Source organism: Phocoena phocoena, chromosome 2 (assembly GCF_963924675.1).
Source record: "Phocoena phocoena chromosome 2, mPhoPho1.1, whole genome shotgun sequence".
Taxonomy (NCBI): domain Eukaryota; kingdom Metazoa; phylum Chordata; class Mammalia; order Artiodactyla; family Phocoenidae; genus Phocoena; species Phocoena phocoena.
The window spans coordinates 59,539,614-59,555,420 of NC_089220.1; the positions used below are offsets into that span (position 1 = coordinate 59,539,614).

The window sequence follows — 15,807 nt, forward strand, 5'->3', positions numbered from 1 at the left end:
CTCAGTCTCCAATTTATCTCTCCTTCTCCTTATCCCCTGGTAACCATAGTTTGTTTTCTACATCTGTGACTCTACTTCTGTTTTGTAAATAAGTTCATTTGTACCCCTTTTTTTTTAGATTCCACATATAAGCAATATCATATGATATTTGTCTTTCTGTGTCTGACTTACTTCACTCAGTATGACAATCTCTAGGTCCATCCATGTTGCTGCAAATGGCATTATTTCATTCTTTTTAATGGCTGAGTAATATTCCATTGAATATATGTACCATATCTTCTTTATCCATTCCTCTGTTGATGGACATTTAGGTTACTTCCATGTCCTGGCTATTGTATTGTAAATAGAGCTGCAATGAACATTGGGGTGCATGTATCTTTTCAAATTATGGTTTTCTCTGGGTACATGCCTAGGAGTAGGATTGCTGGGTCATATGGTAGTTTTATTTTTAGTTTTTTAAGGACCCTCCATACTGTTCTCCATAGTGGCTGTACCAATTTACATTCCCAACCAACAGTGCAAGAGGGTTCCTTTTTCTCCACACCCTCTCCAGCATTTATTGTTTATATATTTTTTGAAGGTGGCCATTCTGACTGGTGTGAGATGATACCTCACTGTAGTTTTGATTTGCATTTCTCTTATAATTCGTGATGTTTAACATCTTTTCATGTGCTTTTTGGCCCCAAAGTGCAAGAGTAGTGATGCTGGCAATTAGGATACGCCAAAGAGAAGCCGTTAGGCGCTTCCTTTAAGTGAAAGGGGGAAAGTTTTCTACTTATAAGGGAAGAAAAAACATCATACGCTGAAGTTGTTAAGATCTAAGATAAGAATGAATCTTCTATCTGTGAAATTGTGAAAAAGGAAAAAGAAATTTGTGCTAGTTTTGCTATCACACCTCAAACTGCAAAAGTTACACCCACAATGTCTGATAAATGCTTAGTTAAGATGAAAAAGGCATTAAATTTGTACAATAATATTGAGCGAGAGACCACATGACTTTTATTACATTGTATTGTTATAATTGTTCTATTTTATTATTAGTTATTGTTGTTAATCTCTTACTGTGCCTACTTTATAAATTAAACTTTATCATAAGTATGTATGTATAGGAAAAAACATAGTATATATAAGATTCAGTACTATCCGTGGTTTCAGGCATCCACTGGGGGTCTTGGAATGTATCCCCCATGGAGAAGTGGGGAGTATTGTAGAAAGTACTTAGGATAAGTTGAACTAATTAAGCTGGGGTGTTTCTTACTAGGGAGGAGGCATTAGAATGGAGCCTTTGGAAACAGTTCCTGTGGTAGACAGGCACACAGTGAGAGACTGGGATCAAACTGGTGTGGAAGATGTGGGGATGGCACCCCACATCCCATCTTCAAGGTAAGACTTTCTGCCCAGCTGCAGGGAGTGCAGTGAGCTGGCAGCCTCCGGCTGGCACCTACTTCCATGTCTGCCTCAGCTACAGAGAGCCACTTTACCCAAGATCACCCTTCCTCGGTGATCTAGTGAATCTAGTTAATAAATGACGAGCGAGTACAAAGGTAGGATCATCTCGGCCTAATGTGGGACACTCTGACAGGCATTCCTCACTCTAGAGCTCCCTGTTGGGTTGACTGAAGTTTTGTAAAGCCTGAATTGGAGTTTGACTTCCCCCTTTTCCTAGCCCTGCCTTCTCCCCATTCCTTTCATAGGTGTTGATCCCTTGAACCCAAAATTCCGTCTCTGTATTTACTTCTAGAGGACCCAACCTCAGATGCTAGTGATCCACAGATGCAGAAAGAGGAGATGGCAGAACTTGCACATTTTGGCACTAGTCACTCTATGGCTCTTCTTACTTTTGTTGCTTTTCTGTTGCTAAAGGCCATGTTTTAATTCTGCCCACTTTTCTCATTCTATCAGTCAGAGTTCTACCAGGAAACAGATGGGTATTCCATTTTGAGGGAGGCACTCTTCAATGACTGAGGAGTTTCTAATGGACTGTTAACAAAGGTGTGGGCAGGGTTAAGGAAGACCAGCAGGGGATGTAACACCTCCAGGCATGAAGGAACAGTAACCACAGCCTGGAGAGAACTCTAGGAAAGGACTGCCCAACAGAAACTTGAAGCCTTCAGGGAATTCCCTGGTGGTCCAGTGGTTAGGACTCCACGTTCCCACTGCAGGGGGCATGGCCCTGGTCAGGAAACTAAGATCTCACAAGCTGCGCAGGTAGCCAAAAAAAATTCCTTAAAACTAATCCAGAACATAAAAAAATAAAGTTTCCCAATTCTTAAAAAAAAAAAAAGAAAAAGAAACTTGAAGCCTTCAGTAAAGGAACTCAGCCAAGAGAATATCACTCTTTTTTCTGATCTCCTGACTGTACCTCCCTGGTGTTGTACCATACCCAGTCAGATGCCAGAGAATAAGGGAACCCTTCAAAGCAGTTCTAGAGGTCTGTGCTCTAGGGACACAGAGCAAAGTGGCAAAGAGTGGACCGAGAGGAGCAGAAAAAGAACACCCCACACGTCGTCTTTATTCCTTTACTCTGTGTTTTTGAATAATATTATGCAATATTCTCTATATCCAAGATGGTATGTGTGTGATATTTGTTGATCAGGGGACTGAACTGATGAGTCTCATCAGTGTGTAGGAAAGGAATTTAATGTTTGTTGAGTACCAACTTTGTATCAGTGAGCTTAATATTTCACATGCAAATCCCATCTTCCAGGATAGGTATTATTTATTGAATGCCCATGTTGTGTCAGACACTATTCTAGGAGCTAGAGGTACGGGAGTGAACCGGACAAAGTCCTGCATTCATGGACTTTGTATGCTAGTGAAGGGAGACAGAGAAGAATAAACAAGCAAATAAATGAATAAGAGGACTGCAGTGATAAGTTATGGAAAAGTTCGTCATCTGCTTAGATAAAGCTATCAGGAAAGGCATCTCTGGACAGTGACATTTGATTTAAGATTGGGGAGTAGGAAAGCAGAACATTCTGTGCAGAGGGAAGAATTCATGAGAAAGTCGTACTTCATTGTCTGAAGTTTGATTACCAAAGATTTAAAGACAAAAACGAAAGAGGCATATTGAATGCATTCTAGTATGTCAGAAACAAGGCTCTAAGGTGGAAACTAACTTGGCATATGTAAACAAGAAACACAGAGGCAGGTGGAGAGTGGTCAGAGATAAAGTAGAAGATACAGACAGAGGTCCAATCATGCAGGGACTTTTGGCTGTGGAAATGAATGTGAGCTTTATTCTAAGTGTAGTGGGAAGCCATAGGAAGTTTTAAGGAAGAGAATGATGTTATTTGTGTTTTTTTATCATATAACTTCACTTTTTTGCTTTACTAACTCATTATTCAGGTCTCTTAGGTTAAATCAATTAATGAATACATCACTCAACTTTTTATTGAATGAATAAATGAATGCATTCATGATGATTAAATGAATCGATTTCTTTTCAAGGGCAAGATTCTTCATGCCCCATTACTAAACAAAGTTCTATCTTCAGCTGCGTAGCTCAATGGCTTCTCTTTCTCTCATTTCAAAAAGAAAGTCAAGTAATCCTTTTGATTAAATTTTCTCTTTGGTAAAAAAATTTTTTTGAGAAAAAGAACTGGATCTCCTATTTATCTTTGTCATTGGGTTGATATTAGTAGCAGCAGTAAAAGTCTAAATATCCAGCAAGCAAAGCTATGAAAAGCCTTTGGATTCCCAGATAGCGTAGAGGATGCTTGACAAGTTGCAACAGATGAGTAGGTTAATGAGCAACGGTATGAAAATATTTAGTATCCTACTAATTTCCAATCATCAATAGCCTGAATGTCTTTTAAGAACCCATATGGGCCAATTTTATGTACTCTTACACCATCTCCTCCAAAATCATCCTCCTTCACTCCCTGTTGCCATCCTCTCCCCATTTATGTACTCTTTCCTTCTTGCCTCTTTTAGTGTCCATGTCCCTAAGAACGTCATGAGCTCAAGTTTCTTTAAGAAAAAAAAATAGGGAATTCCCTAGAGGTCCAGTGGTTAGGATTCCACGCTCTCACTGTTGCGGGCCTGCATTCAATGCCTGGTCAGGGAACTAAGATCCTGCAAGCTGCACAACACGGCCAAAAAAAAAAAGAAAAAAAGAAAAAAAAAACTAACTCACAAAAACTCAGCAACTTCATGTTCCCCCAAATAATTAAATTTTAAAAGAAATTATAGAATAAAATTTCTACATAGGAATGAATAGACAGATTCTTTATGATCATTATTTATTATTTACTTTATCTACTTCTTTCAAAGATGTATAGAATAATGGGCCTGATGCTATAATTTTCCTTATTTTTTCTCTCCTCCTTCTTCCAGATTCTCTAGGACATAGAAATAAATGCCCCCTCTGCCAGGACTTGGCAAACTACTTAGCCTCTTGAAGCCTCAAAGTTTTTGTTCATGGAATGAGAGACTTGCACTAATGACTTTCACAAGTCTTTCCAGCTCACATGACTCCTTCCATCAGAACATCAGATTGGACTTAATGAAACTTCTGTTAATGAGGAGGCCACACTCGATTTCTAAAACTCAATTATCACAGATTAAAAATAAATAAATAAAGGAGATATATGGATGCATCCCACTATGGTAGATACAAGGGGATGTGAAAATACCATTAAATAGCAACGTACAATAAAATATGCATTCATTCTCTCATTTAGCAAATCGCTTTTGAGTGCTTGCTATGCACCAGGCACTGTGCTAGGCACGTGGAACACATGGGGAACAAGGAAGACAGTGCCTTGCCCCCAGGGAGATTATAATCCATGGGGAAAGACAAAAAAGACAACTGAATTCAAGAATATGAAGGAGATATTCAGGATAGTTGATCAATTCATTGGGAAGTGAGGGAGAAGGAAAAGGAAAGGATGACTCTCAATTTCCTAGCTGGACAACTGAGAGAGAACGTGGTAGTGCCATTTACCGAGACAGGAACACAGCAGAGGAGCAGGTTTGGAAGAGAGGAAGAAGACAATCTGTTTGGTTTAGGACGTGCTGAGTGAATAAAAGTAAAGCAATGCAAATTATTTGCAGAAAAAAATAAAAATTCAATGGTCTTGGAAAATTGTATGTAAGCCTGTTTTCAGAAGGCTTATGTTGAAATAAGTTTAAGATCTTCAGAAAAGCTGCAAATATAGAATTACTGTATACCCTTCACCTAGCTTCCCCTAATGTCAACATCTAATATAACTGTATTACAAAGATCAAAAATATGAAACTAGGGCTTCCCTGGTGGCACAGTGGTTGAGAGTCCGCCTGCCGATGCAGGGGACGCGGGTTTGTGCCCCGGTCCAGGAGGATCCCACATGCTGTGGAGCGGCTGGGCCCGTGAGCCATGGCTGCTGAGCCTGCGCGTCTGGAGCCTGTGCTCCGCAACGGGAGAGGTCACAGCAGTGAAAGGCCCGCGTACCACAAAAAAAAAAAAAAAAAAAAAAAAAAAAAAAAAAATATATATATATATATATATATATATATATATATATACATAAAATTAACATTAGCACAAAACATTAAACTATAGACTTTATTGGGATTTCCCTTTTTTTGTCCAGGGATCAAATCTAGTATACTACGTGGTATTTAGTTGTCATGTCTCCTCAATCTTCTATGACAATCTTCTGTGACAGTCTCTTATTCTTTCCTTGCGTTTCATGACCTGGACACTTTCAAATATCCTTAGTTTGAGTTTGTCTGATGCTTTCTCATGTTTAGACCGTGGTTGTAGATTTGGGGGGAAGAATATCACAGAGTAGTGTGCCCTTCTCATCATAGTCTATCAGAGGGCACACATAATATCAATCTGTCTAGTTACTGGTATTGTTAACCCTGATTATTTGGATAAGGTGATATCTACCAGGTGTCTCCAATGTAAAGTTACTGTTTTTCTCTTCCATACTCTATTCATTTGAAGGGAGTTACTAAGTCTAGCCTACTTTCAAGAGAGGGGAATTTAGCTCTACCTCCTGGAGAGAGGAGTATCAAAGAACTCAACAGTAAGTTCAACAGTAAGAACCTCATTGTCTGCAATATATTTACTTACATGTTCGATCCTAGTATATATGCAAAGTAGTTCTAAAATTAGTAATCCATACCCTGTGATAAATGAATTTACCAATCAGACTTAGATGTTTGTGTACAAGTCTTTTTGTCTATGGCTTTACAGTATCTAATCAAAACACTTTTTTCAAAGTTATTTAGGTGAGCGCCTTTCTTCCTCATCCCCATCAGTATGGTTATGTTATACATTTGCAATACAGTTAGATTTATTTGCCATAGCCTACATTCCATCTTGGGCTCGTCTGACATTCAAGCTGATTTTTTAAAATTTGCATGCAGTAAAATTAATTATTTGTGGCATACCGTTCTATGGGTTTTGACAAATGCATAGTCATGTATCCACTACCACTGTATCATACAGAACAGTTCAAAATCATATTAAAGTTAACATTTAAGCCAAAAATTTATTTTATCTGAATTATGTGGAGAATTCTTTTTTTTTTTTAATTTTATTTATTTTTGGCCATGCCAAGTGGCTTGTGGGATCTTAGTTCCCTGGCCAGGGATTGAACCCACACCCTCGGCAGTGAAAGTGTGGAGTCCTAACCACTGGACCACCAGAGAATTCCCTATGTGTAGAATTCTTAACTTTACCAATTCCATTCATAAGGCTTATTAATCTTTTAGCAAACTAGAAAGATACTGAAATATATAAGACCATTGAAAGCAAAATAAACATCTTTTAATCTTTGCAAAACAAAACTCCAATAAAGGTTACCTTTGAGACTTTCTACAAGTTCAAAGTTAAGAATGTTTAAACAGATGTATCCCTTGTGACTTTTTTTCTTTAGTCAGGGATTAAATCGATCACACAACTCTGACATGGAGTATACAAAAAGAAATGCAGAATCAAAATGATTTATAAGACTCATCAAATTTAATTAAAATACATTTGAAAACAAAGTAACTGAATTTTAAAATATTGTTTCTCACAGAAGTAATTTCCATGACCCATTCTAGCTCAAATACACTGCCAAACAACCTCACCTGCTTTTACATAACTGTCCTTCAACTAGGCTTGTCTCCTGATGAAGTGGTGGCATAAAGTTGCAGGAGGGAAGGAAGAGAGAAACAACAGGAAGGTTAAGAAGTGGGGGATGGGATTTCCCTGGTGGCACAGTGTTTAAGAACCCGCCAGCCAATGAAGGGGACACGGGTTTGAGCCCTGGTCCGGGAAGATCCCACATGCAGCGGAGCAACTAAGCCCGTGTGCCACAACTACTGAGCCTGCACCCTAGAGCCTGCGAGCCACAACTACTAAGCCCATGTGCCACAACTACTGAAGCCCTCGTGCCTAAAGCCTGTGCTCCGCAACAAGAGAAGCTACCACAATGAGAAGCCTGCGCACCGCAATGAAGAGTAGCCCCTGCTCGCAGCAACTAGAGAAAAGCCCGCGCACAGCAACGAAGACCCAATGCAGCCAAAAATAAAGTAAATAAATTAAAAAAAAGAAGTGGGGGAAAAGCAGAAGCGTCAGTCTCTGCAGCTTCAGGTGAGGGCTGAATGAGGTGAAGTGGGTGTAGCCTGGTTCTGGGCCATGAATACTGGCCTCACCTGTCCAGTTACCTCACGGAGCAGAAGGACTAGAGATGGAATGGATCCAACAGGCGGTACCCTAATTCAACCACACATGTCTATTCTTCTACTAAGTCTGTATCTACAGGATAACACTCAATGACTCACCACACACAAGCCTACTGTTTAGTTTAAAAAACAACAGCACAGACTTACCTGGTGGTCCAGTGGTTAGGACTCTGAGCTCCCACTGCAGTGGGCACAGGTTCGATCCCTGGTTGGGGATCCTGCAAGCTGTGTGGCCAAAAAAATAAAGAATGAACAAGAACAAGAACAACCACAAACATGTACAGTCTAACCTCAAGAATAAGCAGATGGTACCATTTTAACTTATCAAACTCTACTAACAATGTACAGCTGCTGATGAAGACAACAAGAAACCATTTGAGGAGGTTCTTTCCAAGACTTTGCCCACCAACCAGAATTAATCCACTAAATCCACTACAATTCTACTACTAAATATACCCATCCTTTTAGCCTCAGGAGTCACCATGACTTGAGCTCACCTTAGCTTCATAGAAAGCAGCCACATAACAAATGCCTCAAACTTTTTTTTTTTTGCGGTACGCGGGCCTCTCACTGCTGTGGCCTCTCCCTCCGCGGAGCACAGGCTCACGGGCCCAGCCGCTCCGCGGCACGTGGGATTCTCCCGAACCGGGGCACGAACTCACACCGCCTGCATCGGCAGGCGGACCCCGAACCACAGTGCCACCAGGGAAGCCCTCAAACATTTTGTATTACTATCACCTTAGAAGTTTATTTTACATTTCCTAAAGACAAAATATTTTCAAACACTATTTACCATCTATGATTTTTATATGAGTCTACATTTTTCATTACAGCAGGATTTCACAGAACAACCTTCTTAAGTATATGTTTCCTCCACCAAATAATGTTTTACTTTACATCAAATCAATAGGATCCAGGGCAATTTTTACCGATTTATAAAGCTTTTGTGGGGCAAGGTTGCTAGTTGAGATCCCAGAAATATGTGGCATGATGTCATCCAGGCCAGTGAGTCTGAGAAGCCTGATAACTTGTGATTTTTTCCTGGATCATGTGGGATTATGTTTTGTTTGTTTCTTTATCTCCTACAATGTGATGAAAGAGATACTGGGAATTCATCTACACATGTCACTCTATTTTGGAAGTTTCTGGAATTATTTGAATGTTGTGATTATTATGGTTGGTTTAGAATGACAAATTTTCTTTCTAGTTATAAAATTTTAAAGCGTGTTAATTATGTCCTTGTTCACGTCACAACATTGTACATCTTGATACCTCTGAAGGAAACTCCAAAGGGTCTCCACTATTATATCAACTTTACTGTTCTTAATAATTGTTTCATTCTACCTGAGTTACCCCTCTGGACTAACCAGTCTTCTATAACTGGAGGAACATATGATATCAACTCTCAGTCAACTTCATTAACAATGAGAATAATTGAGTAATAGATATTTGTATTTGGAACATATTATGAGATCCTGGGAAATAACTGTCATCACTTTTCTAGGGACATTTTTCTTGAACTTATATTAAAATGAATTTATATTCCTTTACACATGTGTGAACTGATGGCAAAAAGAACTATCTTGAAAGTAATTTTGGGGGCAAGCAAAATTTGGCTGGGATATTAAGTTTCCTGCAAATAACCACAAAAGTAGAAATTCACTTTACAACCATTAGGTGCTATGACTAACCTTGACTCTATTTTAACTTCTAATATTTTCAAGATCTCATACCTATGCCATCTTAAATATCTCTTTTTTTCTTTTATTCTTGCCATCTAAAATATCTCATTCCCAAAGGCAGCAGTGCAGAAATTTTGCACCTTTACACATTTCAGCATTAGAAGTCCTTGTGACCCTTGAACTTTTAAGCATGTGCATTTTTAGAAACAACATTATGGGAGACCATGACATTGTCACTAATGTAACTATGAGGTGTATGATTCTGTGTCTCAGCTGGACAAGACAAAGTGCAAAGATATCCCTCTGAACTCTTGGGAGAGTAATGAATCACTCTACAAATGTCTTCTGTTTGATTATCATTCTTCATGGCCTTTATCCCTCCTCTTACCCTCACCCCACTTCCTCCTTCAAAAAAGTACAACTTTGGCTTTGTGACTCACTCACTGGTAGCCTTGATAGGAATCTAGAATTCAAGACCAAATGTCATTTCTCACTACAATTGGGTGATTAAAATTCAAAAAATGTTTTTTGTTTGTGTGTTTATATAGGATTTTTTAAAAGAATAGCAGCTAACCAGTGGCTACACCATCTGGAATATGAGATATCCAAGGCCGCAGTAATGGGAGAAAAGAGCTGGAGAACTACATTCGACGCTGTCAAAGACCAGGTCTGGAAGTGGTTTATATTATTCCTATTTACATTTTTTTTGGCCAGAACTAACTACATGGCTCCACCTAAAGGCAAGTGGGAGGAGGGGGGTAAAATTTCATCTACCTGTCTGCTCAGGGATAATGATTACACAGCATTGCCTCTGACAGAGAGAGAGGGAGCTTCTCACACACCAAAGTTGCTCGACAGGGACATGGACTGCTGGGTGATAACCTTACAGAGTCTGAATTCTGCCAGGCTCATGAAGCTTTCTTTACCATTCTCAAGGGGCAGTTTTTACTATCCTGGCCCCTTCTCACTTGACTATTTTTCTAATGTGTACTAATTTTTCATTTTATTTTCAATTGAAAATATGGGTCAGAGGTTAAAAACCATTCATTTAAACCTACAGAAACAAGGAAAATACTGAGGGAACAAACTGAAATCATAAAGATTTGTGATGGTTAAGGTAGTGTTCCCTTAAGCCCTCCAGCCCAGTGCCTACAATAGTTATGTTTACTTTATACTGTAGTCTACTAAGTGTGCGATAGCATATTATGTCTAAAAACAATGTACATACCTTAACTAAAACTACTTTATTGCTAGAAAATGCTAACCATCATCTGAGCCTTCAGCAAGTCATAATCTTTTTGCTGGTAAAGGGTCTTATCTCAGTGTTGATGGCTGCTGACTGATCAGGGTGATGGTTGCTGAAGGTTGTGGGTGCCTGGGGCAATTTCTTAAAAATAAGAAAACAGTGAAGTTTGCTGCATCAAATGAATTTTCCTTAAGATTTCTCTGTAGTATGCAATGCTGTTTGATAGCATTTTACCCACAGTCGAACTTCCTTTAAAATTGGAGTCAATCCTCTCAAACTCTGCTGCTGCTTAATCAACTAAGTTTATGTAATATTCTAAATCCTTTGTTGTCATTTCAACAATCTTCACAGCATCTTTGCCAGCAATAGACTCCATCTCAAGAAATCAATTTCTTTGCTTATCCGTAAGAACCAAGACCTCATCCATTCAAGTTTTATCATGAGATTGCAGCAATTCAATCACATCTTCAGGCTCCACTTCTAATTCTAGTTCTCGAGCTGTTTCCACTACATCTGCAGTGACTTCTTCCACTGAAGTCTTCAACCCCTCCCAGTCACCCATGAGGGTTGGAATCAACTTCTTCCACACTCCTGTTAAGGTTGATATTTTTATGTCTTCCCATGAGTCACGCATGTTCTTAATGGCATCTAGAACGGTGAAGGTTTTCAATTTATTTTGCCCAGATTCATCAGAGGAATCACTATCTATGGCAGCTATGGCCTTACTAAATGTATTTCTTTAATAATAAGACTTGATGGGAAATTCCCTGGCAGTCCAGTGGTTAGGGCTCTGCTCTTTCACTGTCGAGGGCCCAGGTTCAATCCCTGGTGGGGGAACTAAGATCCCACAAGCTGTGCTGTGCAGCCAAAAAAAAAAACACTTGAAAGTTGAAGTTACCCTTTTTTTGGTGGGGGGGGGGGCTGTGCCATGTGGCATGTGGGATCTTAGTTCCCCGACCAGGGATCGAACCCCCGCCCCCTGCATTGGAAGCGTGGATTCTTAAACACTGGACTGCCAAGGAAGTCCCTGAAATTATCCCTTGATTCATGGGCTGCAGAATGGATGTTGTGTTAGCAGGGATGAAAACAACATGAATTTCATTGTCCATCTCCATCAGAGCTCTTGGGTGATCAGGTGCATTTTCAAAGAGCGGTAATATATTGAAAGGACTCTTTTTCTAAGCAGTAGGTCTCAACAATGGGCTTAAAATATTCAGTAAGCCATGTGGTAAACAGATGTGCTGTCATCCAGGCTGTGTAGTTCCACTTATAGAGCACAGGCAGAGTGGATTTAGCATAATTCTTAAGGACCCTAGGATTTTCAGAATGGTAAATGAGCATTAGCGTCAAATTAAAGTCACCAGCTGCTTTAGCCCCTAACAAGAAAGTCAGCCTGTCCTTTGAAGTTTTGAAGCCAGGTATTGAATTCTCCTCTCTACCTATGAAAGTCCTTGATAGCATCTTCTTCCAAGAGAAGGTTGTTTCATCTACACTGAAAATCTGTTGTTTAATGTAGCCACCTTCATTAATTATCCTAGCTAGATCTTCTAGTGCTTCTACGTCAGCACTCGCTGCTTAACCCTGCATTTTGATGTTATGGAGACAGGTTCTTTCCTTAAACCACACGAACCAACTTCTGCTGGCTTCAAACTTTTTTTCTTCTTCACCTCTCTCAGCCTTCCTAGAATTGAAGAAAGTTAGGACCTCGCTCTGGATTAGGCTTTGGCTTAAGGAAATGTTGTAGCAGGTTTGATCTTCTGTCCAGACCACTAAAACTCTCTCCACTACAGCAGTCAGGCTGTTTTGCTTTCTTATCATTCTTGTGTTCCCTGGAGTAGCCCTTTTAATTTCCTTCAAGAACTTTTCCTTTGCCTTCACAGCTTGGCTAACTGTTTGTTGTCAAGACACCTAGCTTTTGGCCTGTCTTGGCTTTTGACATGTCTTCCTCACAAAGCTTTTGATTTAAAGTGAGAGATGTGGGACTCTTCCTTTCACTTGAAGACTCAGAGACCGTTGTAGGGCTATTAACTGGCCTAATTTCAATATTGTTGTGTCTCTGGGAATAGGAAGGTCTGAGAAGGAGAGAGACAGGGGAACGACCAGCAGGTGGAGCAGTCAGAACACACACATTTATTGGTTAAGTTCACCATCTTAAATGGGCACGGGTTCGTGGTGCCCCAAAACAATTACAATAGTAACATCAAAGATCACAGATCACCACAACAAATATAATAATACTGAAAAAGTTTGAATTATTGTGAGAATTACCTAAACGTGACACAGGGACATGGAGCGAGCAAATGCTGTTGGAAAAATTGTTCAAATAGAATTACTTGAGGCAGGGTTGCCACAAACCTTCAATTTGTAAAAAGCACAGTATCTGCAAAGCACAATTAAGCAAAGCACAATAAAATGAGGTATGCCTGTATATGTTATGCTTTATACATTGCAGTATTCAAGGCTCAAATTGTCCCAAATTTGGCCAATGTGAACTCCTTGAAGTTGACCCCTGTATCCACACAATCTCAGTGGTATTGATAGCATTCCTGCTTTCTGGCATAGCAAGAGGTATCAAGCTCACCTGGTACCTTTCCTGCCCCAGACCTAGAATCAGCCATTTTTTTCAAGGAACCCTTCTTCCTTTTGTTGAGAAATGGCTTTTAGAGACTATGATCAGCACTGGGGATGCTCACTTCTACCAGACTGTCATTATTTCTATGCCCTCTCAGTAAATAAAACTAGGAAATATGTGAATTTCAGAAAGAAAAATAAATCATGCATTAATATGGATATTTCCAATTCAAGTGAAAAATTAAATCATTGATTATTATATTTGTATCTCTTTGCTTTCACACTGAAAATCTTGGTTTTAATGACATTAACATGATTACATATTTGATTATGCATATACATAACGTATACATATATAACGTATATTATGCGTAAAATAGTTTCAAAGCAACAATACTAGCATTACTACTAACAATAGAACTAATACTAACAATAGAACTATCAATTGTGGGAATTCCCTGGTGGTCCAGTGGTTAGGGCTCCAAGCTTTCACTTGCACAAGCTGTGTGGTCAAAAAAAAAAAAAGAACTACGAATTGCAACTAAATATTTCATTGTGGTTCTTTTTGCTCTCTAGGATATAACTCACCATGGAGCTACATTAAAAGTTTGAGTTTTAATGTCATTTGAAATAATTTTTTTTTTCTGTGTGGTTTATACTGTCAATTTTATATACTCCTAGGTTCATTTGTATCCATTTGTTTCAGATTTGTAGGAGTTTTTTTTTTCCTTTTTGATCCAAGTTTTTAACTTATATGAAATGTTCACATGGTTCCAAAATCAAAACTATAAAACAAGGTGCAGTCAGAGAAGCTTTTTAAACACTTTTTGTCCCTCCTTTTCACAATAAAGGTGTTTTTAAAGGCTATGAAATTGGACTGAATTGTTAAAGAGAACCTGATACCAGAGGGAGATTCAACAGAGTGCATTGTTATAACAGTTACAGGGGGGAAATTACATGTTAATGAAATAAGCCTTATTCAAATCAGTAAACATATTATAGATCCAAAATAAATTTTACACAAAAATAAATTTTCTTGTCTTCCTGGTGAAGTGCCTTTCCTGATCTTTTCAGCTAGGATCCAATCAACTATGGGGTGGGGGAGGGACTGGGGGTGTGTGTGGACAGAGACACAGAAGTCTCTACTTCAACCAGAGGAAAACAAAAGAGCTTCTTGCAAATTGGAAAAAAAATTCCAAAGTTTCCTGTATACAAACAACTAAGTGGAAATACAGAAAAGGGAAAAATTCTTATTAAAAAGATACCTGCACACAAACCCTGTGGCTAAACCTAATAAATATGTGCAGGACCTGTATAAAAAAAACTATAAAATTTTACTAAAATAGATGACAGAATAAATGGAGAGGCATACTAGTTTCTATTTAGACAGATCAATATTCCAAAATTGTTGATTATTCCTAAATTATAAAGTCAGTGCAATCACAATCAAATTACAACTTTGGCGGGAACTTGAAAAGTGATTCTAAAGTTTTCAATTAAAAATAAATATATATTTTGGGAAATTTGGAAAAGCATAATTGGGGGCACCCCATGTGTGTCCCTAATCCCAGCTGGTCTGCCTGAGACCCCCTGAGCGCCAGACCTGGTCCCCCCACAGGGCCCCATTTCCACTCCCTCAAGATGAAAGAAACTATCATGAACCAGAAGAAGCTCACAGAACTGGAGGCACAAGTGAACATTGGTGGGAAAGGAACTGCTCACAGAAAGAAGTTGGTTCATAGAACAGCTACAACAGATGATTTAAAACAAACACACAGACTTCTCCTTAAAGAACTTAAAGAAACTTAGGGGTAAACAACACCTCTGGTATTGAAAAGTTAATGTGATGCACATTAACCCTAAATTTCAAGCATCTCTGGCAGCCAACACTTTCACTGTTATTGGCCATGCTGAAGCAAAGCAGCTGACAGAAATGTTACCTGGCATCTTAAACCAGCTTGGTGCAGACAGTCTGACTAGTTTAAAACAACTGGCTGAAGCGCTGCCAAAATAACCTGTGGATGGAAAAGCACTGCTTGCCACTGGAGAGGATGGTGATGATGAAATTCCAGATCTTACGGAGAATTTTGCTGAGGCTTTCAAGAATGAGACAAACTGAATTGAGTCAACTTCTGAAGATGAAACTTGAAGTTACTGGGTGCTCCTATTTTATATTAAGACTACTTTTTAAAACTTTGTCCCTGTGTCTGATAAAATATACATTTCTAATATTTTAAAGCCCAAGCCCCTTGGACACTGAAGCTCTTTTCAGTTTTTGCTTATACACAATTCATTCTTTGCAGCTAATTAAGCTGTAGAAGCCTGGTAATAAAGTTTGAAACAAAAGTTAATAAAGTTTTTCGGGGTTTGTTTTTTTTTTTTTTTTTGCCGTACGCGGGCCTCTCACTGTTGTGGCCTCTTCCGTCGTGGAGCACAGGCTCCGGACGCACAGGCTCAGCGGCCATGGCTCACGCGCCTAGCCGCTCTGCGGCAATGTGGGATCTTCCCGGAACCGGGCACGAACCCGTGTCCCCTGCATCGGCAGGCGGACTTTCAACCACTGCGCCACCAGGGAAGCCCATCTTCACTTAGTTTTTAAAAAGTGCATAATTGGGGGAGGATTTAGCATAGATAAAAAATAGA

The 15,807-nt window shown here is 39.3% G+C and overlaps 1 pseudogene; it reads left to right on the forward strand.

Moving 5' to 3' along the window:
• Nucleotides 1–14,820: 14,820 nt before the first annotated feature.
• On the forward strand, nucleotides 14,821–15,283 carry LOC136118913 (transcription factor BTF3 pseudogene; annotated as a pseudogene).
• The last annotated feature ends 524 nt before the right edge of the window (nucleotides 15,284–15,807 follow it).